Below are 24,304 nucleotides of genomic sequence, written 5' to 3' on the forward strand. Positions count from 1 at the left end.
TTTGAAATCGTGCGAGTTCAACTGAACTCACACAATTTCAAACCTGCATTTCATTGTGAGTTCAGGGGGCGATTTTAAAGACATCTGTGCACAGATGTCTATTGAAATCGCCCCCTCCCGAAGTGCAGGAACTACTTTTGGAAATCGGTGCGATGCTGACTTTGCAATTGATTGATTTGGACAATGTCTGCGATTTCACATGTCAAATCGCTCCAATGTGAATGGGGGCTTACTGTGTAACATATTGTACAGCCTCCTGCAGCTGTTCATCATTTAGCAGGTGAATTTTTAGAAAAAAAGTAAAGCTTTAATAAAACTTTAAAGTGTACTTGTTTGCATCAATAAAGAAAACATACCTAAAAAGAAACCTGTGAGCCCTGGTTCACATTGGAGCGATTTGGCATGCGATTTGACATGTCAATGCCACCGTCCAAATCGGTGCAACGCCGCGTTTGTGGCACTGCACCGATTCCCAAAAGTGGTTTCTGTACTGCTTTTAGCAACTTCAGGGTGCGATTTCCATAGACATCTATACAGCAACCCACAGAGATGTCTCTGAAAACGCCCCCGAAGTCGGGCCTGATATGCGGGAATGAAATTGTGCGAGATTTCCGCTGTCAGCGTGAACCATGGCTAAATATGGGAGAAATTATACATATGAAGAAATGGCAGTGAGTTAGGTTTATGGCTTTTAAAATAGTCCATTTGGAGAGAATGCAAAGGTTGAAAAATACAAATCTACTATTTTGCAAAAAACCCTTTTAGGTTTTTTGGACTCTCATCTCCCTTTATCATGCAGGAACAGGAAGTGAGAGGGAATCTCTCAAAGGTGAGGAAAATCCCGTTTTAGCCCCTGTACACACGGTCGGAGATTTCCACAACCAAATCCGTCGGATTTTGCCCGTCGGATTTAGTCCGACGGATTGTGCCCGAAACTGTTGCATACACACGTTTGGACTAAGTTGTCGAAAAATCCGATCTTTCAGAACGTGATGACGTAATTTTGTTACGATGGGACTAGATTCAGGCTAGTAGCCAATAGCTTTGATGTAGGAATTTGATCTGAGCATGCGTGGCACTTGGTCCGATCAAAATTCTCTACACATGATCGGATTACGTCCGACCAGCCCAGTTGGTCGGGAAATATTTCCAACATGTTGAAAATTGGGTCCGACGAAGATTCGGACGGAATCAGTCCGATGCATACCACACACAGTTGGATTATCTGAAGACACGGTCCAATAAGACGCATTCCGACGGATTCTCCGACCGTGTGTACGCGGCATTAGACAGTTGTCGCTGGAATTTCTGTTTCCATTGAAAGATTTCCCATCTATTTCTTTTTTGGATACAGCTCAAAATTATGATTTTTTTCTTTCTGTCAATCTCAGCAGCAATTATCACCAGGAAAAACAGAGAGTGGATCTCCCCAGATGGGAACACAGGCAGTATTTGACCAAGCGTCTAACCCTTCCCTACGTAGAAGAAAAAAAAAATATTGCTACCTTCCACTGGAAAGAAGAATATTAATTAAATGTCAACCCAATAAGTTTAGAATAAAAGGCAATGTAAAAATAGACATTTAACTTTCTACACCTGCCACATGCACATTGGGCAGTTATCTGCAGGCAGGAAGCACAGGTGCACTGACATGCCCCACTACTGGCAGCCCATCAAGATCTATGAGAGGCTTACAGCTGCTGTGGCTGGACAATGCACCTAGTGGTACAAGTGTTTAGGGTAATATGTGTCCAGGGACGGATGCCAAGAACGCAGACTTCTTGTGTTCCAGGCATTCTTCCATGAGTGCATACTGTCCAAAATGTTCCTAGCACTAGGTGCAACGTTCAGCCACTGCAGCTGTCAGCCTCACGTAGAGTCTGCCAGAATCAGTGCTAAACTGTGCCCTCTACGAACAACGAAATGCCAGAGCTGGTATTAAACACCCAGTGCACATGGCACCTAAATGGCTACAAGTGAGACCCACAGGACTGCAGAATCTATGTGATACTGTGATCCTCTTATCCTTAGCTCGAGTGGCTCTATAGAAATTTCTGTGTGGCAGGAGTTGAGAGACACCCTCTCTGGAAGTGTTCAAAAGAAGTCTCAAACACATCTGCTCAGCCAGGCATTTGGCAGCAATTAAATTCATTTCATCACATTGACAAAATCTACAACTCAGTCATTTATGCAATGTAAGGAGCTTTGAATTTATGGCAGGGAAGTACTAAATAAGGATAAATACACAGCATCAAAAGACTACTGAAAACAAGGGAAAAATAAAATGCACTCTTGCATGATGATAAGCCTACTGAGTTTGTAGTTGGGTTGATCATTGTGGAAGATCAGGCCGATTCCTTCCTCCCGTGTATGACCTATGTATAACAACCATGGGCTCACCTGAGCTTTCCTTATGATAATGATTAAAGGATCAATTTATAAATGTTTTCACAGAATATTCCCAAAGATTTCTCCCATTGTTGTACAGGGGGTCCCCGGGTTACAACAAGATAGGGACTGTAGGTTTGTTCTTAAGTTGAATCTGTTTGTAAGTCAGAACAGGTACATTTTTTAAGTGTAGCTCCAGCCAAAAAATCTATTTTTAAGCTTTTTGGATAACATAAGGAAGGATTATCACCCCTGTAACATTTGTTTAGCTGTCTGTGCCCCTGTACAGAAGATTTCACCTCACTTTCTGTCCCAATGATAACTGGATTTCGAAAATTTTGGGCTGTTAGTGAAACAAGGATTGGTGATAAAGCATCAGTGGAGACACCTTTTTCCCCATATTAACCCTTGTACACACAGTTGGAAATTCCGACGGAAAAAGGTCCAATCGGACCATGTTGTCGGATAATCTGACAACATGTGGGCTACATTTGACTTTTTCCGGCGGAATGTCCGACCAACAAAGTTTGAGAGCTGGATATAAAATTCTCCGACAACGTGATCAGTCCGATCGGACAAAGTGCCACGCATGCTCAAATTAAATTACGAGACCAAAGCTATTGGCTACTAGCCTGAACGTAGTCCCGTCATAATGAACAAACATCACCATGTTCTGAACGATCAGATTTACCGGCAACGTTGTCTGACCGCGTGTATGCCACATGATTTTGTTGTCGGAATGTCCGACCGTGTGTACAAGGGCTTACAGGAGAGAATTTCCCTTCCTAGAGGTAGACTTCCTCTTACTTCCTGTTATCTCCCTCCGTTTGTAAGTAGGAGTCGCTTGTAAGTCGGATGTTTGTAAGTAGGGGACCCCCTGTAATTAGATTCAATTGATAAAATGTGAGGATCCTTGGTGAAAGTTGTGAGCAAACCTTTATAAAAACAATGCCCTAGCATAATGCAAAAACAATAACTATGATTTCTAAAAAAAAACTCACAAACCAAGAGATGGAGGGTGTTTATTAGAGTTAGCAAAGGGTTAAAAAAAATAGGCATACATTTTTTTTTCGTATAAGAGTTCCATGCAGACATTTGCAGACTATATTGTAATTTTACAATAACTTTGTATTATATAGCAATTCCTGGATGTCAGCTAGACAGCTGGTATTAGCCAGTAGTATTAGTGGGGGAGAGGGCGGAATGTAGATAAGCCCTAGAAACTTTGTTGAAGTTCTTTTATGGCATATGTCATATATTTAAAATCTGTAAAGTTGTTCTAACTACGTGATCTTGCGTTCCCTGGCATTAAGGTTATAAAAAATGTACCCTTGAATATATCGCCCGTGCACACTCCTTTATAGTTACTTGAGTTCTATCTAAATCCATTGCTGTGCCCAAGTGCAGCCTCTCTTATTCTCCTCACAGGGCTCAGTGAGAGTAGCGGGAGCCATTGGCTCCTGCTGCTATTGGCAGGGGGATTAGGGCAGAGCTGCCCAATGCCACAGGTGTGCAACCATAGGAAACAGCTTGCTATGGTGGTGCACTGAGAAGAGGAGGAACCTAGAGCACTGGCAGGGGACCCAAAAAGAGATTCAGGACCGCTCTAGCTGATTTAGCAGGTAAGTATAACATGTTTGTTATTTTAATTAAAGCAATATATATAATAAACTTTACAGTGACTTCAAGGGGTTAAAGGTGCAATGGTCTTTAAACTACGTTGGACCTGTTTTTGTGCCAAAAGACAGTTTTTCATTAGCCTCATTAGTTTGCCTCTTTCTGTAAAGTGACAGTACACTAATAACAATTTTTTTTTTTTTAAAAAGCTACAAAAAAGCACAAAGGGTCTTCAATGCATTAATGTGAATGTAAGCCCTTGTACACATGGTCGGACATTCCGACAACAAAATCCGTCGGATTTTGTCTGACGGATTTTGTCCGAAACTTGTGTTGCATACACATGGTCTGACAAAGTTGTCGGAAAATCCGATCGTTCGTAACGTGATGACATTACAACGGGACTACGTTCAGGCTAGTAGCCAATAGCTTTGGTCTAGGAATTTGATCTGGGCATGCGTGGCACTTTGTCCGATCAGAATTCTATACAATGTTGTTGGAAAATTTTATAGCCCAGCTCTAAAACTTTGTCGGTCGGATATTCCGACGGAAACAGTCCGATGGAGCCCACACATGGTCTGAATATCCGACAACACAGTCCGATCGGACATTTTCCGTCGGAATGTCCGACCGTGTGTACAAGGGCTTACAGAAATGTGCCATGCATTTGTTAATACATTGCGGTGCCATTCATTTTCAAAGGCATCCAAACACACTAAGCCCTTGTACACACGGTCGGAAATTCCGACCACAAAATCCGTCTGATTTTTTCAGACGGATTTTGTCCGAAACTGGTGTTGCATACACACAGTTGGACAAAGTTGTCGGAAAATCTGATCGTTCGGAACGTGATGACATTCGTTCGTTCCGACGGGACCACGTTCAGCCTAGTAGCCAATAGCTTTGCTCTCGTACTTTGATCTGAGCATGCGTGGCACTTTGTCCGATCGGAATTCTCTACAAACAATCAGACAAAGTCCAATCAGATCATGTTGTCGGAAAATTTTATATCCAGCTCTCAAGCTTTGTTGGTCGGACACTCCGATGGAAAAAGTCTGATGGAGCCCACCCACGGTCGGATTATCCGACAACACGGTCCGATCGGACATTTTCCTTCAGAATGTCCGACCGTGTGTACAAGGGCTTAGACGATACACCTTTGACATGAATTGCAGCACAATACAGTACAATACACGGTATTGCGCTTCATTTGAAAAAGTGCTGCATGTGTGCTTTTTTTGGCAGTTCTGGTGTGTTGGATGCCCATTACCTTAAAGTGGAGGGCCACCCTAAAAAAACAAAATTACATGAAAATGTTCCAAAATTTTTTTTTTTTTTTAATGTTTTTTTTTTTTTTTAACTTACCAAAAATGCCTGCTGCTAGGCAGATCATCCTAATCTGCCTCTTCCTACTCCGCATTGATCTTCGGTCTTCTCTCCTCCTCGCATTGTCTTCTGGGGAACGGGTCATGGTGTGTTCTGGGAACTGTGTGTGTCCCAGGACACAGCGCGCCCCATTCACAAAGCGCTGCATGACTCACGCATGTAGGAAACAGGCAGTGAAGCCGCAAGACTCCCCTGCCTGTTTCCTTTAGATAGAATGGCGGCGCTGGAACCCGAGAGTCGTCCTCAGGTGGCTGACATCACAGGCACCCTGGACAGGTAAGTGCGCTCATTGAAAGTCAGCAGCTACAGTGTTTGTAGCTGCTGACTTTTAAAAACATTTTTTTCCACCTGGCCCTCCCCTTTAACAAGGCTGGCTTAATGTATTGCATGTTAATGCACAAATTAATACAACATGCTATATAAATCCTGTATAATAACAATAATATTATAATAACACACTAGAATGTAAAGGTGAAAATGTTTTTTTTTTTATGAAATAAACTAAACTCCTCCTGCTACAACTACTACTAGTTTAAATCTAAAACATGACTGATGTATTGCTGACTTCCCGGCTGCCATGACCGTACCTGACTCCCACCTTATAAATAAGACACAAGCACTTTAGAATGGATTTAAATGGCCATAGCAGCCTTTTATTAACAAACACATTTTAACCAATACATCTTTTATCACATTCCATGCTTAATGTGATTGTAGCCGTATTAATGCAATTGTGACAGAGAAAATTGAGTACTGTCCGTGATACTTTTTTTATTTGCACTAACATTACATTTTTCAGGACAAGCTTTCAGGTTATGTCCCCTTCTTCGAGGTCCAAGCAGTACTGATGTGTCTTATCTCACTAACTCTGCTGTTATCTTTATTGCCATTGATTTGTATGTGTTTTTTTTTTTTTTTTTTCCCTTCGCTCAGAGATGTGTTTTTTTTTTTTGTTGTTGTTTTTACATCCTGCTTAAAAATTTGTAAATCAGTACTGCTTGGACCTTGAAGAAGGGGACATACCCCGAAAGCTTGTCCTGAAAAATTGTATGTTAGTGCAAATAAAAAAAGTATCGCGGACAGTACTCAATTTTCTCTATCACATTCCATGAAAATAAATCTTTACCCTGCTAATGTACAATGACTGACTCTTTTAAGTCCAGATATTTTGGAGGCAAGCATGGTCTACCGACTCGACTGTATCAAGTACCAGTTCCATACCACAGCCCCCAGCCGCAAATACACCGACACAGGGACAATTAGTTACGACATTACCACCTTGATCCAGCCCCAATATTGATGTTTCCTTACTGACGTCACTGTTTTGGGAAGATACCCATACCAAAGATGGGCCCTACACATAATTGTCCACAGACAATTTTGACCATGCCCACCTTCAAAACCCTGACACCCCGGCCACAGACGCCCAAGTGCGAAACCTCACACTTGGATGGCCCGTCACAGATGAAAAGCCCTCTGAATACCCTCCTGCAGACCCAGGAACCACATATCTATCCCAATGGCGTTCAGAAGGACCCCATCTCCCCTGTATATAGATCCAGTTATCACCCTCCGACTCCGAATGGCGCACCACTAGGTCGCCGTTTCTGACAAAAAATCTTGCCACCTCTTTGTTTACTTTGATCCACGCCTTATTGATCTTATCCACAGAGCAGGCCAGGCACCATGCGGATCTGCCCACAATGTCGGACCAAACCAAGATGGTGTCCGGGAAAAAGGATCTCAATCGAAGAAAATCCAATTTTATGTCCTGGATCAATTCCCAGGCAGCATGGAACCCGAGATCATTACTCTCGACATGCAACAATAGGGTATCCAGAGGTCAATCCAATCTGGCATAGCAATTGACTTCTGGCAACACCCAATACCACAGCATGCCTTGATCACCGATCCACCTCACACTGGCCATACTCTGTGGAAACCCCAACTGCCTGCCCTCTGGTCTGACTGCAGCCCTCTTGGCTCCCCAAAAAATTTAGGAGTGGCCGAGTATCCATACCAAACATTCTCTGTCTGAAAAACATAAAATTCACACATCACAAGCAACGACCAGAACATAAAATAGACAGAGACAAACAAAAATTGCCGGAACAACGACAGATCAGAACATAGGAAGAACGTAACAACTAGCAAGCTTATAAGAGATAGGCATGAACATATAAACTGAAACGCTGGGATTCCCAGTGCCCAATACGTTTCAAAACCTGATCATCCAGGCCCAATCTTGCAGCCTCCGTGGCACCCCCAATCCTAAATGAATGGGAAGCAAAGTACATTGGGGGAAATGCAGCAGACAGTAGGCACTTCCTGAAAAAAAGAGACAAACTGAAACCTTGACAATGCCAAACCATTGGCATGTGTCAGAAAAGGCACAGCCCATTCCACCTGAGCTTCAACCAATAGATCACATAAGTGACCGGGCAAGCAGAAGAATAGGGATCTCGTGGGAGCTCAACACTAGTCCCACGGCCCAACTGATCAGTGTTTGATCTACAAATAAACAAAGAAACCCTGTCATCGTGGCCCCCAATCCTCCTCCGACATGGATAGAAGGACTCACCAGTTTACCCACCCGAAGGGCCCTAAAAAAAGAGTGATTGGAAAGAAGAAGAGCAAACCTTAGGCAGATGCTCCAAGAGCACTCCCAACATGTTGAATGAAATGGGATGCCGGGAATCCGGAACCCGCCAACTCCGAAAGCCAAAACAGGAAAGCAAAGCCTGCGATTTTGCGATTCTGCGAAGAAATAGAGACTCCTTCCTCAAAGTTCTTACCAATGAAATATAACAGAATTTGTAAATGATTGTCCTCATCAAAGCAACCGCCGTCCGAACTTACCAATTTGTGCAATTTGTGTCAGACCCGTTCATAGGCTGTCCACGTGGAAGGACAAATCGACTGCTGAATCAAAACAGCTATGGTGGCAAGGTGACATTCCACACCCGGGTACTACCCCAGGGGACAAGGTATCAATGCAAAAAAAGGTTTAAAACAACCGTTTTTTTCAGGAGCACTGATTTTAAGAATGCTTAAAGTGAAACAATAAAAATGAAATATTCCTTTAAATATCGTGCCTGGGGGTTGTCCCATTAGTCTGCCTGTAAAGTAGCGAATCTAACTGATGTGTTTTACTGTGCCGCAATGTAATTTAAACTTGCTCGCGGCTGTAATGTATTCCCGGGTCCCGGCAATATAGATAAAAAGCAAGGGAAGGAAACTGTGTGGGTTCCCCCCAGTCCATACCAGGCCCTTTGAGTCTGGTATGGATATTAAGGGGAACTCCACGCCAAAATGTAAAGAAAAAAACAGCGTGGGGTCCCCCCCAAAATCCATACCAGGCCCTTTGGGTCCCCCCTCCTGAACCATACCAGGCCACATGCCCTCAACATGAGGAGGGTGATTTGGGGTCATACCCATTCACATAGGGGAGCCGGGATCTGGGGGCTTCCAGATTCTGATAAGCCCCCCACCCACAGACTCCCACAACCACCGGGCAAGGGTTGTGGGGATAAGGCCCTTGTCTCAGTCAACATGGGGACCCTCCCCATGTTGAGGGCAAGCAGCCTGGTATGGTTCAGGAGGGGGGGCGCTTGCTCGCTCCCCTCCCTATCCTGTCCTGCCAGAATGCTTGCTCAGATAAGGGTCTGGTTTTGTTTTTTGTGGGGACCCCCACGCTATTTTTTTTTACATTTTTGCACAGGGTTTCCATACCAGACCTGTAGGGCTGGGTATGGATTTTGGGGGACCCCCACGCAATTTTTTTTAAATTTTGGCACGGGATTCCCCTTAAAATCCATACCAGACCTGAAAGGCCTGGCGTTAATTTGGGGGGGGGGGGCATGTCATTTTTTTTTTGGCGTGGGTTTCCCCTTAACCACTTCAATACACTGTTATATATACTGCACTGACTGAATATAGAGTCTACTAAATGTAGAATATATATATATATATATATATATATATATATATATATACATACATACACACACACTAGACTGTATATATATTAAATACACTGCCTGCGTGCCACTAACAAACCTGCGTGCCTAATCTAGCTCCGTACACACACTATACACTATACATGTAAACAGCCTTATATAGTGTAGGGCATGGACTTTGTCCCCCTCAGCTATGATTGGCTAAAAGGAACCCTGCCTTTGGCCAATTATGGCTCTCGCAGCAGAGAGTGCTGTGATTGGCCAAAGCATGTCAGGTGCATGCTTTGGCCAATCATCAGGCATCAATGCACTGCTATCTCCCGCCAACACCCCAAATGTTCAGTTAATTTGCAAAAACCACAGGCTCATTCCTAATATTTATTTATTACCTCTGATGCAGGCATTTCCCACTTTTACTGACCTCCAATGTAGGGGTGCCTTACATTTCCACGGACACCAATAATTTTTTTAACTCCAACTGATGCCAGGGTATTTATTACTCTCACTAGCCACTGACGCAAAAGCATTACGCCACAGACGCTTACTAATGCATAGGCATTAATTACTCTTACTAACTTCTGAAATCGGGGCATTTTTTTCATTTCCGCTTTCCCAATTAATATTTTTGGGCACGCCTGATCTTTAGAAATATCTCATACTACAATGACAAGATTTACCAGTCTTTACCACTGTGACCTTTCCTTTATGCCCTGATATATGTCAGTAGGTATGTATAGCATTCATTTACAGCATTGGTGTATATCATCATGCAAAAAGAGCAATCCAATATTTTAGTTCACATAGGAAAAACAAGAGCTTCAATAAATATTTTTCACAAGGTAAAGTATAAAGGTCTATTTCTTTCATTGGAAACAGAAAAATAAGTTAAAGGTTAACCTAACCCAATAGGTTAATGTTCAGAATGGTGAAATAAAGAAAATGTGATTGTAACCTTTATCTTCCTTCATCTGTCAACAAGATTCATCACTTTTGACAGTCCATGCTGGCTGGTCTTTCTTTTGCCGATTGGAGCTCTTCCTGTACATGAGCGAGATGACATCATAGCGCCCTGCATAGAACAGTGCATTGCATTAACATTTAAATAGGAGCTTAATATAAGGGATAAAATATAACTTTTTTTTTTTTTGCATTTATAATGATGGTCTCCCTCAACTCTTTCACATCTCACCAAGATTTAGTATTTCGTGAGCGGTTGTTTGTCAAGGCAAAGGCTGGCACCAGCACCATGAAGAACACCATTGCACTGTGGTACACGGTTTTTGGCAGCACAAAACTTGGTCTACTTCACCACCCACACCCTCCCTTATGACACTGCAGATTATAAATAGACCGTGATATTAGAAGGGCAGAAGGAACGTAGAGAATACCCTCCAAAATGACCCAGCAGATAGTGCTGGGATAAGGCCATCCAGCGCCCAGGGCAAAGATGCCAGACTGCGCCCCCCCCCCCCTTGGGATTAGGGTTTGGTCACCCACATCCCTGCAATACACCATTGCGCCTGGGGCAGCCATCCCTCCTGCCCACCCCTTGTCCCAGGCCCTGCCAGCGGGTACAAAACACCGCTCTTATCATGTCTTTACATTTCTGAATACACTCACTTAACATTTAAAGGCAAATTCAAGAAGAAGAAGAAGAAATGCACCCATACAGCATAAAAGAAAAATGTGTGTTTATTATTTTTTGTATTGGAGTCTGCACGAGGATTGTGGCTGCAATGCTCTGGTTCATGTAGACTCTTCCTCCAGCTCAGGTCTGTACTGAGGTATGGACATTCATTTATGGAGCTGGAGGAAGTAGCAAAATGTAAGCGGGGGAATTAGCATGGCTGTATTATAGAGGGAAATACACTGCATGGTATTGTAAATGAAGTAACTTTAATTGCTGAATAAGCAGCGGTATAAAATTATATTTACAAAAGTGGAGTAAACAGTTCTCTTGTTATATAAGGCATATCAGGCACAGATTCACAGTTCATTCACCAAAGATACAGAATGCAGCTCAGTAAACTGGCACTGTAGTTATTATTTCTCTCTTCAGGCACATCAGTGGTATACAAGGCACATTTTGATTACTTGCCATAGGCTGGGGTCCATAAGCAGGTTCCACAGATGCAGCAGAGATGATTTAACATGAGAATATACTGTCTCAGATGATCTTCTATCACAAGCACAGACACAGTGCTGATAGGCAGGACTCCTGAGGATCCCTGTTCTGTCCCCGCAGGCTGAAACACTGAATAAGGCCTAGCTTTCCCTCACAGGCAGTATACCTTTCGCTCACTCATTCCATATACAGTATCTCACAAAAGTGAGTACACCCCTCATGTTTTTGTAAATATTTTATTATATCTTTTCATGTGATAACACTGAAGAAATGACACTTTGCTACAATGTAAAGTAGTCAGTGTACAGCTTGTATAACAGTGTAAATTTGCTGTCCCTTCAAAATAACCCTACACACAGCCATTAATGTCTAAACCACTGGCAACAAAAGTGAGTACACACCAAGTGAAAATGTCCAAATTGGGCCCAATTAGCCATTTTTCCCCTCCGGTGTCATGTGACTCGTTAGTGTTACAAGGTCTCAGGTGTGAATGTGGAGCAGGTGTGTTAAATTTGGGGTTATCACTCTTTCTCTCTCCTACTGGTCACTGGAAGCTCAACATGGCACCTTATGGCAAAAGAACTCTCTGAGGATCTGAAAAAAAAAAATTGTTGCTCTACATAAAGATGGCCTAGGGCTATAAGAAGATTGCCAAGACCCTGAAACTGAGCTGCAGCACGGTGGCCAAGACCATACAGCGGTTTAACAGGACAGGTTCCCCTCAGAACAGGCCTCGCCATGGTCGACTAAAGAAGTTGAGTGCACGTGCTCAGAAACATATCCAGAGGTTGTTTTTGGGAAATCGACATACGAGTGCTGCCAGCATTGCTGCAGAGGTTGAAAGGGTGAGGGGTCAGTCTGTCAGTGCTCAGACCATACGCTGCATGCTACATCAAATTGGTCTGCATGACTTTCATCCCAGAAGGAAGCCTCTTCTAAAGATGATACACAAGAAAGCTCGCAAACAGTTTGCTGAAGACAAGCAGACTAAGGCCGCGTACACACGGGCGGACTGTTCGCCCAACTTTGTCCGCTGAACAGTGTTTCAGCGGACAGTCCGCTCGTGTGTGGGCTTCAGCGGACAGTTTCAGTGGACAGTCTGACGAACAAAGTTTTTCCGAATTTCCGTAAGACTGTCCGCTGAAACTTGGTTTGAGCGGACAGTCCGCTCGTGTGTAGGCTTGTTCGACAAACTAAGTCTCGCGCATGCTCAGAAAGAATTTACACGGCGAAGGTTGCATTGCAGTGTATTGGACTTCGAATCTCTCGTCCCGTCGTATGTGCCGTTCACGTCATCGCGCAAGTTTTCAGCGGACTGTTCGTTCGTCGTGTGTGGTCAAGTCCGTTCATGCTGATTTTGAACGGACTGTTTGTCAAACTGTTTGACGAACCTAGTTGGGCGGACAGTCCGCCCGTGTGTACGCGGCCTTAGGACATGGATTACTGGAACCATGTCCTGTGGTCTGATGAGATCAAGTTAAACTTATTTGGTTCAGATGGTGTCAAGCGTGTGTGTCGTGGCAACCAGGTGAGGAGTACAAAGACAAGTGTGTCTTGCCTACAGTCAAGCATGGTGATGGGAGTGTCATGGTCTGGGGCTGCATGAGTGCTGCCGGAACTGGGGAGCTACAGTTCATTGAGGGAACCATGAATGCCAACATGTACTGTGACATGAGTCAGAGACTGGCCCGCAGGGCAGTTATCCAGCATGATAGCGACCCCAACACACACCTCCATGACGACCACTGCCTTGCTAAAGAAACTGTATGTGAGGAGGCTACCTACAAACAGACTACAAATGCAGTGACATCAACGTATTTGTCCTCCATTGAGAATTACGATTCTTTCCTATGCTGACAGATGGAACTTGTTGTTTTCTTATGCACAAATCTCAGTGAGACTGATAAATCTTGAATCATTTTACATTTACAGATAAGATAAGGGCATTTAGCCTCCTTCAGACAGGGATCAGCAGCTGTTTAATTAAACTAATACATATAAAAACAACACATTTTACCCCCTAGTGCACCCTAGATGTTGTGTAAAATACAGGAGTCGTTGGGGCCCGCCCCTCCCAGAGCGAGAACATAAAGAAAGACCAATAAAATTAAACTGCTATATCCTGTAATCCAACCTTAGCCTCCTAAAACAAAGAAAAAATGCATTCAGCACTGCGTATAAGAACTTAAATACTATTTTAAACAGGATGCAGATAAATCAGAAAGCTTTCCTGTCCTGGAGTCCTCGCTGGTTCTCCGTATCACTACATGCTGTCAACAGCAGATCAGTTTTTGATGCTGTAAAATGATCACACTGAAAAGCTTGAAGGGCTGATTACTGTTAAGCGAGAATGCTGGCAAACCAGCATTCGATCAGCAGTCCCAGCCAGTGGCTGCAAACACTGATCTGTGTATTCTTGCGGGAGAGTCCCCCCTATAAGAATACAATTTCTCTGCAGGAGAGATCGCTGCATCAACATCTCTTTGCATTGATGCAGCGATTTGCTGTTTTTTTATTTTTATTTATCCAGCTGGTTGAATGAGAAAAAAAAATCGCAACGCCAACACAAAAAAAACCTGCACAGCATTTTGGGTTGCAGAGCCATGCAGCAGGGGGTGGTGTGATGCATGTGTTATCGCATCACACAGCAGTACCCTTGCTGTGCAGCAACATGAGAGAATAATGCAGAGGGCTGCGATGTTATATAGACATGTCGCATCACACTGCTCTGGAACGTAGTGTAATACCGTGTCCCTGTTTTCTGGGTGTCATTGCAGTTACTTTTCTCTATGCACACTACAAATCCCATAGTCCCTAGTCCATCTCAAGAGTGAACAATAGCAGAGCGATCAAAATTATAGAAGAAGGAATAAATACTAATAATAAATACTAAAGCCTTTCATGTGTAACTCAAAAAGAGAAGTTCTCACAAGGTGACATTTAGCACTAATGGACACCACATAAAGATATTTTCCTTGTTAGGTTCTTTTTTTCATGCCAAACTGGGTATCAATCAATGCATAATAAAGGCAATTGACAGTATATTGACAATGTATATTATTACATGGCAATAAATTGCTGAGATTTTCTAACATCTAGGAAAACTAACCTTAAAGAGGCCCTGTCACTATCTTCTGCCTTGGCAGCTAAACACAGGCTGGCACTCCGTTTTTGTGTGCTTGCAGAAGTGTTGTCTTGTGCTGAAATTTTTAGAGCTCCAAGCAATGATATGAGCTCCATAATTGTCCATAATTGTGCCAAAAGATGAATACTTCTGGGAATATCAGACCCTCAAACGTCCAAGCAATTTGCAGTGCTGTCCTCCTATTTCCAGCCCCCTACATCATCATGGTAATAAGTTTCAAGATCGTTACTAAAAACCACTGCCTAAATAGCTTGCTGTCTTTTTTTACTAGGCAGCAGATTTTAGAGCACTTGTTTCAAACACTAGGCCCATGGGCCAAAACCATTTACGTGGCCCTCGCACCCAGGACTTTTTTCAGCTGGAATATGGTGAAACTCTGTTCCACCACCTCCAGCTCTTACCCTCTGCTCCCTTGTAAACACAGAAGCCATCTATCTTCCTCTCTGCAACTCTCACAGATCCCTTCCTGCTCTGCACTCATGGTGGGAACAAGGGAGATGCAGATACAGGGGCATTGTGGGATGGGACATCACGTGGTAAGCTGCACTTTGATCCCCATCTGTGCCCAGGTGCACAGATGCCAACCAATGATCTCCCTGCACATGAGACAGAGAGGTGGAGCCATCTACACTGCCGGGAGGTACTAGAGTCAGGCCTAGTAGGTGAAATGCAAGGAAGCTTTTAGGGAAAAGGGAGGGGGAATAAGGACTGTGGAGGGAGATGTAGTGGTGGATAGGGGAGAATGATGCAGAGGGCAGAGCCTGGGAGGGGTAAAAGTGAGATGTGGACAACCTGTAAAAGAGAGCTGAACCTGCACACTGTGCATAGCATACCCCTAAATCCTGCACTCTTTATGTAGCTCACTCCTCAACCCCGCACTCTGTACACACTGCACCCCTGAACTCTGCACTCTGTGGATAGGGCACTCCTGAAACTGCACTTGGTACATAGCATACCCAAAACTCTGTGCATAGGGCACCCCTGAAACTGTACTTTGTACATAGAGCAACCCTGAACCCCACACATACTGTATGCTGTTCTTGCTGAAGAAACATGTTGATGTGGAGGCCGGGGGAAGGGTGGGTGGGTGCTGAGGTTTGGAAATTTTAAGCTCTGACACTTCAGGAAGTGTTGATTTTGTGGAAAAACTGCAGTGCTGAATTCACATAATATTAATATATTATCGGACAGGATTTATATAGCACTAAAAGTTTGTACAAAATGGAGGGAGACAGTACAGTTTCAACACAATTCAATACAAGGGGGATCAGAGGGCCCTGTTTGTAAGAGCTTACAATCTAAAAGGACACAGATTGCCAGCCTGCATGTGTTTAGTTGTCAGGATAGAACACAGGGACAGGGTCTCTTTAAATTAGACAATCTCAGGCCCTCTAAGCAACACGCATTATAATAATGTGCGTAAATCATGTTTTTTTATAAAAATAAAAATAAATTCAAATATGCTGCTGCTTTTACACTGTGCATCTGTCTCCCATGCCATTATCTTCATCTCTTTAAGTCAAGAATTTCCAATGTTTAAAACTTCACATCCCCCTATCAACTTCATGAGCATATTTACCGAAGGCTGAACTATTTCCAAGACACACCTAACTAAAGAATGTAATTATATCTGTGTACATTCCAGAAATTTTCTGTAAGTGTTCCCCATTAGATGTACATTTTGTTACTTCATATTAGCATAAACAAATTGCAGGCATCTACAAGATTAAATGCAGCTGTTAAAATATTTTCTGCACAATGCAGAGATGTACCATTATGAGCACATTCAAGTGACTTGTAGATAAACATATTACGGTACTGCACGGAACAGAACATTTATGTGCTAGCAACATCTTTGCTATACTTCTACCATTCAGAGTACTCCATCTTTCGACAACACCAATTATTGGATATGTGGCACAGTGTAATGGCCATATTGTATCTCGCTGGGCTTTTTGTGTATACCCATCCATCAGGCTAAAGAGTCATATTGTTATTAAGACATGCATTTGTACTTGTCCTTGCAGACCCTGTAAAATGATATGTTACCTTGACTGAAAATCAGTAATGCTCCAAGCACCACGGCAAACAGGCTCTGCAAGCTGTGCCTACATTTTGCTTTGCCATAGTGCAGCAGAATTTAAAAGGAGAGGACATCTATTTGGGCCCACCTTATAGGTCATAGTTAATTAGGTTACTGTCAATGAAAATTTTATGAGGTATGAATTTTTAACCAATTAAAAGCTTTGGAAGCTTCTAGAATTTCTGGGAGCCCTATAAATATGGAAGAATTACATAGGTTTTACACAGTTGGTCAAGCCTTGGCAAAAGAGCTACCCTCCCTTCCCACCCCTTTGTCGCTGGCACTTATGTGGTTAGTCACCCTGGATTTCTAGGGGGAACATTTAATGTTATTTTAATTGAATATGGCACGAGTTCCAATAACTGAGCTTCTAGATAGATTTCAGATTTACTTGAATATTTTTTGGTCGAATAAAAATATTTTTTTTGAAATATTTACGATTTATTGCAAACCAATAAAGTGCCTCGGCCATTATACATGCTAATATATTGTTTTTGTGTATTTCTTTTATTTAGGCTGAATGTTTCCTTTTGGGGGCGTGGGCTGCATGCAATCCCATGTGAATGCAACTTTGGGATTGCAGGCCATGCTGCAGGAAACAAGACATATCTTCATTAAAGTATACAGTTTCTAAAGCCAAGACCAAAAATGTAATATGTAATAGGTTTACCAATCTTCAGATGCGATGGACACATTCGTTTTCATGTTTCAAGCTAAGTAAATTTTGCAAAAGTTCAGAAAATGGATATTGGTCTTGCCAGAAGCATGGTGTCCTTGTCACTTCCTCTGCACTGAACTGAAAGCTCAAACAATAGTTACATAGTTACATAGTAGGTGAGGTTGAAAAAAGACACAAGTCCGTCAAGTCCAACCTATGTGCGTGATTAAATGTCAGTATTACATTGTATATCCCTGTATGTTGTGGTCATTTAGGTGCTTATCTAATAGTTTTTTGAAACTATTGATGCTCCTCGCTGAGACCACCACCTGTGGAAGGGAATTCAACATCCTTGCCGCTCTTACAGTAAAATACCCTCTACGAAGTTTAAGGTTAAAACTCTTTTCTTCTAATGTTTGAGAGGCCACGTGTCTTATTAAACTCCCTTCTGCTGAAAAGTTTTATCCCTATTGTGGGGTCACCAGTACGGTATTTGTAAATTTAAATCATATCCACTCTCAAGCGTCTCAAGGTGCTCATATCCCTTCTTCATAACTAATATTCTCCAGTCCCTTTATTTTTGCTTTGTTGCCCTTCCTTTTAATTGCTCCATTTCCAGTACATCCTTCCTGAGGACTGGTGCCCAGAACGGGACAGCATACTGCAGGTGAGGATGGACCAGAGTCTTGTAGAGCAGGAGAATTATTGCTCTATCTCTTGAGTTAATCCCCCTTTTAATGCATACCAATATTCTGTTTGCTTTGTTAGCAGCAGCTTGGCAGTGCATGCCATTGCTAAGCCTATCATCTGCTAGGACCCCCAGGTCTTTTTCCATCCTTGATTCCCCCAGAGGTTCTCCCCCCTAGTGAGTAGATTGCATTCATATTTTTGCAACCCAAATGCATTATTTTAGATTTTTTCACATTAAACCTAATTTGCCATGTAGCTGCCCACCCCATTCATTTGTTCAGATCTTCTTGCAAGGTTTCCACATCCTGCAGAAAAGTTATTGCCCCGCTTAGCTTAGTATCGTCCACAAATACAGAGATTGAACTGTTTACCCCATCCTCCAAGTAATTTATGAACAAGTTAAATAGGACTGGACCCAGCACAGAACCCCTGGGGGGGACCCCACTTTCCACCCCTGATCATTCCGAGTACTCACCATTTATCACCACCCCCTGTACTCTTTTGCAAAATCCAGATACACCACGTCTACGGGCCTTCCTTTATCTAGATGGCAACTAACCTTCTCATAGAAGGTTAATAGATTGGTTTGGCAAGAACGATTCTTCATGAATCCATGCTGATTACTCATCTTCTCGTTCTCATTACTAAAATCTTGTATATAGTCCCTTATCATCCCCTCCAAGAGCTTGCATACTATTGATATTAGGCTAACTGGTCTGTAATTCCCAGGGATGCATTTTGGGTCTTTTTTTAATATTGGTGTTACATTGGCTTTTCTCCAATCAGCTGGTACCATTCCAGCCAGTAGACTGTCAGTGTTATCTTTTTTTCAAGATATCTTATATAAAATACAAATCCCCCACCCCCTGTTTAACCACTACAATACAGGGCACTTTCACCCCCTTCCTTCCCAGCCCAATTTTCAGCTTTCAGCGCTCTAGCGCTTTCAGTGACAATTGCGCGGTCATGCTACACTGTACCCAAATGAAATTGTTATCATTTTGTTCGCACAAATAGAGCTTTATTTTGGTGTTATTTATTCACGACTCCGTTTTTTTTTTTTTTGCGATATAAGCGCAAAAATAGCGGAAATTTGGAAAAAAAACAATATTTTCTTTTTTCTATTTGAAAAGAAATCCAATAAAATCAAATTTTGTCATAAATTTAAGCCAAAATGTATTCTGCTACATGTTTTTGGTAAAAAAAATTCCGTTAAGTGTATAATAATTGGTTTGTGTGATCACGGACATATGTACGCAAATGATCATGTACATATGTGTGCAGGTGATCACGTACATATGTGTGCAGATAATCATTGGGACATGTGATTTTAGTGAGACATATGTGGGGGACATGTTTTTATTATTAGGGACATGTGTTTTTATTATTTGGGGACATGTATGTTTTGGGGACATGTGTGGTTTGGGGACATATGTGGGGACTGTGTTTGTACTGTGTGGTGTGTTGTGTGTTGACACTAGACTGAAGATCAGTGAGTAAAAAGCTGTAAAAAGCAGCCCATACTCACTGATCATCAGCCGGCTGCAGCGTTCTGCTCTCCTCTCCTCAGCGGTGACTTCCGTGTGAGGAGAGGAGAGCCGATTGCCTAGCAACCGGCTGTTTGTTTACATCACATGACGGCCGTGATTGGACACGGCCGTCATGTGATCAGGAGGGCCAATCACAGAGCCCTCCTGCCGATCTGAGATGTGCCGTGTCCGGGTGACACGAGCACATCGGGATCGCACCGCTGCGCGAGCGCGCGCGCGATCCCGCTACTCCTGAAGGACGTTCCTGAACGGCCTGTCAGGAGTAGACGGCTCCCAGAGATGAAGAGATGAGAATGCATTTGTAGTCCATATTAGTAAAGCAGCTTAAAGTGAAAGTAAACTTTCTTTGCTGACATTTACCTATAGGTAAGCTTATAGTAAGGCTTAACTATAGGTAGTTTAAATATCTCCTAAACATGTACAGTTTAGGAGATATTTACATTACATGCAGCCAGTGACATCACTGGTGCATGCACTCTGAAGGAACGGCCATGGGTTCTGTTCCTTCCGAGCCCTGTGCCCTAAACGGAGGCACCTGTGCGCATGCACGGGTGTGACATCATCGCGGCTCTGGCCATTCACAGCGCCAGAGCCTGTGAACCCGAAATAAACTTCAGGAAAGATGTCAGCCATCTCAGTAGTGTGCGGGCACCACTGGAAAGCTTTGTTCTAAGGTAAGTATTTCATAATGAGCTAGTATGCAATGAATATTAGCTCATTATGCCTTTGTCTTACAGGGTTTTTTTTTTGTTTTTTAAGGTGACAACGCTACTCCTCTATAGACTCAGAGAGTGGTCACCCTAGGGCAGAAAGTGCGATACTAGGAGATTTCCAGGTATAAATAAGGGGGAAAAGGTCTGGAAAAAATATAATGTGGTCACCTCTTCTATGGACTGGTAAGTTGAGGTTACATCTTTGTTTTTGGTTTCAGATACATTTAATGGCAAAAGCCATTTTTCAAAGGATGCTTCTTCAAGTTTAAGTCCATGTCATAGTCAAAGAACGCTTATACTTTAAACAGTCATGTGAAGATAGTAAGAGCCTGACTAACCCAAAAAAGTGAAGAGAAAATGTGGAAGTAGTCCTGAGCACAGTGCCATGCTAATTGTCCTCAATAATCACAAATCAGTAACAAAAATGTTCAGACTAAAATCTCATGTTTATGCTAGACAGTGATGGAAGGTGACACATTTGAAAAAACACAATCCAAAATGTAAGGGTGGCAGGCAAGGGTCTTCAAAGGACTTCTGATGAGGCCCTGTTGCTAATGGTCAAGTCATATATGGTCTTCAGGGCAGTTTAAGGAATAAACATCTTTAAGTCTAAAGTATTAACCTCTAGCTGAATTTGTATACACTTCAAACTCTCAACCTTCAGTCATATTCTATAACTCCTACTGTGATGAAGTTACCTATTAAAAAAGTGGCTACACTAATGTAGAAGGAGAAACCACTCCGTTTTTCACCAAGCACACTTATATTATGAGGTTGAAAAACCTAAAAAGTCACATTAGACCTCTTAGGAGCAAGACACATCATAGACATGCCATATTTATTGTCTAACAAATGATAATTTCTTTCTGCTAAATAACATGCTGTTTTTTCGATTGTGAAAACTTTTCATATGGAACTATAGATGCACCCCACATGGTTGGCATTAAGGGTATGCCTGCTGGGCACAATAAAATACTTACAATGCACCAATCAGACTCTTTGATTGGGTGAATTAGCTCTTCAAAAAATTCTTCAAAGACAAAAAACATGGCTGGACCAGCAGCCGCAAGTTATCATTTTACCTACAGAACTCTTAAAGATTACCAAGAGTCAGGTTAGGAGGACCACTGACTCCTTCAACATCAGATTGAACTTCATCTTCAAGTGATCCAAACTCTGCATTGTACTGAGACCAGGAGGACTCCACTATTTTTTTTATCTGTAAACCCTTTTATTTTATTGATGCTATTTTCTGTTTTGTAATACTTTTTCTGTAAATTGTTTATTAAACAATAAAAAAAAAAAAAAACATGCTGAATTTCTGAATGCTCTAAGAATTCTTTAAAAAAGTTAGTGGTAAATCTGTTACATTCCAGCCTGGGCTGTGAGTTAAAAATACAGACATTTTTAAAGGTGAGAATTGCAACAGCGGAAGCTGTAAATGGTGCGTGTCTCCATTAAAACACGTGGTGGTGGCTACCGTGTGGCTACCGTGTGTGTAAAGGGTTAACTGCTACATTCACCTGCCCCAGTGATGGTTACTCTCAGCCTGCTGGTCCTAAGATTGTTTTTTTCTGTGTCCATCCCCATGATTAAGCGCCAAAGGGGTGGAGTGAAATGCATTAGTGATGCCCGGCGGGAGCCCAGGCTGAGACTGCCATTCATTCCAATAGCAGTGGGTCTGCATTGATGTGCGGCTTCATGGGATCCAACAGGTGTTTGGAGCTGTCACAAGCTCCTTCCCTGGCATGCACTCACATAGGTGGACACAGGATTTCTTTCCCCTGTAGCTTGAGTAGCACACATTTTCCATTACCGGTTAACTGCTAAATTGACCTGCTCCAGTGACCAGTAATGGTTATCCATCCAGTGATGGTTACTCTCATCCTGCTGTTGCTAAGCTTGTTGTTTCTGTGAACTGGAAAAAAAACTGTATAGGGTGAGGCTGAGAGTGGGCAAACCTCACAAATCAGTCTATCCAAGATTGGTAGTCGTAGGCTTCTGTTGGGCAGGATCACTCACTTTTATCTCTTATAAACTATGGGGTTGATTTACTAAAGGCAGATCAGCTGTGCACTACGAGTACACTGCAAGTACACTTGGAAGTGCAGTCGCTGTAGATCCAAGGGGAAGTCTGAAATGAGGGGAAGCTCTGCTGATTTCTATCATCCAATCATGTGCAAGCAAAAAATAGGATTTTTATATACAGCTTACCTGTAAAATCCTTTTCTTGAGAGTACATCACGGGACACAGGAGCTCATTACATAGTGGGTTATATAGGCACCTCTGGTGATTGGACACTGGTTAACCCCAATTAAGGAGAATTCCTCCCCTATATAACCCCTCCCATATGGGAGGCACCTCAGTTTTGTAGCAAAGCAATAGGAAACCACATAAAAACCCAAGAGGGGCGGGAGCCCTGTGTCCCGTGATGTACTCTCAAGAAAAGGATTTTACAGGTAAGCTGTATATAAAAATCCCATTTTCTTGATCATACATCACGGGACACAGGAGCTCATTACATAGTGGGATGTCCCAAAGCAATGCTCAGATTGAGGGGAGGGAGAAACAGATCATAATTATAGACCGCCATGGGTCGGGGGACCTAAACTGCAGCCTGCAGTACACTGCGTCCAAAGGCGATATCCTCTTGCCCTCTGACATCCACCTGATAGAATCTGGTAAATGTGTGGACTGATGACCAAGTTGCAGCCTTACAGATCTGAGCCAAAGAGGCCTGGTGATGCACTGCCCAAGAAGCACTTACAGCCCTAGTAGAGTGCGCTTTCACTTGAAAAGGAGGGATTTTCCCTTTAACACTATAGGCCTGAGAAATAATCTGTCTAATCCACCTTTAGAGAGTGGATTTTGATGCCGCCTGACCCTTTCTAGGGCCTTCCGGCAAAATAAATAAGCAATCAATTTTCCTTATCTGAGCAGTTGCTTGAAGATAGATACTGATTGCCCTAACCACATCCAAAGTGTGCAAAGATTCTTCTTCTGCGGACTGTGAGTCTGGAAAAAAGGATGGTAGGATTACATCTTGATTCAAATGGAATCCCGAAACCACCTTAGGTAGAAAAGACCTGTTGGGGCGCATGACCACCCGGTCCTTATGAACAATTAGATACGGCTCTTTGCTGGAGAGAGCTGCTAATTCTGACACTCTTCTAGCCATGGATATGGCTACCAAGAAAACCAATTTTTTGGTCAAAAGAACTAATGAAACCAGACGAAAAGGTTCAAAAGGTTGCCCCTGCAAAGCCAAGAGAACCAAATTCAGATCCCATGGGCATACCAGAGGTTTGACTGGCGGCCTTATCCGCATAGCCCCCTGGATGAAAGCCCGCACCAGGGAATGCGATGCAAGTGGCTTCTGAAAAAACACTGACAAGGCCGAAATCTGCACCTTGATAGTGCTTACGGCCAAATTCATTTCTAGGCCTGACTGGAGGAAGGCCAAGATCCTGCTAATGACATACTTTCTAGGATGCCATTTCCTGAGTTCACACCAGGAAACATATGCCCTCCAGATTTTGTAGTAAATAAGCCTGGAGGCTGGCTTTCTGGCATTAACCAGAGTAGAAAGGACTGTGTAAAGCAGGATGGTAAATTGGACCCTGTGAGAGCAGATCTGGCCGGAGAGGGAGGATCCATGGCCTGCCTACTGCCAACTTTATGATCTCTGCGTACCACGGTCGCCTGGGCCAAGCCGGGGCTACCAAAAGAACCGACTTTGTCTCCCTCTTGACTCTTCCCAAGAACCGCGACAGAAGCGGGCACGGAGGAAGGCATAAATCAGATTGTACTGATCCCAGGGAACTGTCAGAGCATCTGACCCCTGAGCAAGTGTATCTCTTGTTCTTGACACAAATTTTTCCAGTTTTCTGTTGAACCTGGACGCAAACAGATCTATGTCTGGAGTACCCCACCTGCGACATATATCCAAAAACACGTTGGGGTGCAGAGCCCATTCTCCTGGGCACAAC

This window comes from Lithobates pipiens, unplaced genomic scaffold, assembly GCF_037356315.1.
Source record: "Lithobates pipiens isolate NorthernLeopardFrog02 unplaced genomic scaffold, aLitPip1_a1.2 Scaffold_28, whole genome shotgun sequence".
NCBI classification, from domain to species: Eukaryota; Metazoa; Chordata; class Amphibia; order Anura; family Ranidae; genus Lithobates; species Lithobates pipiens.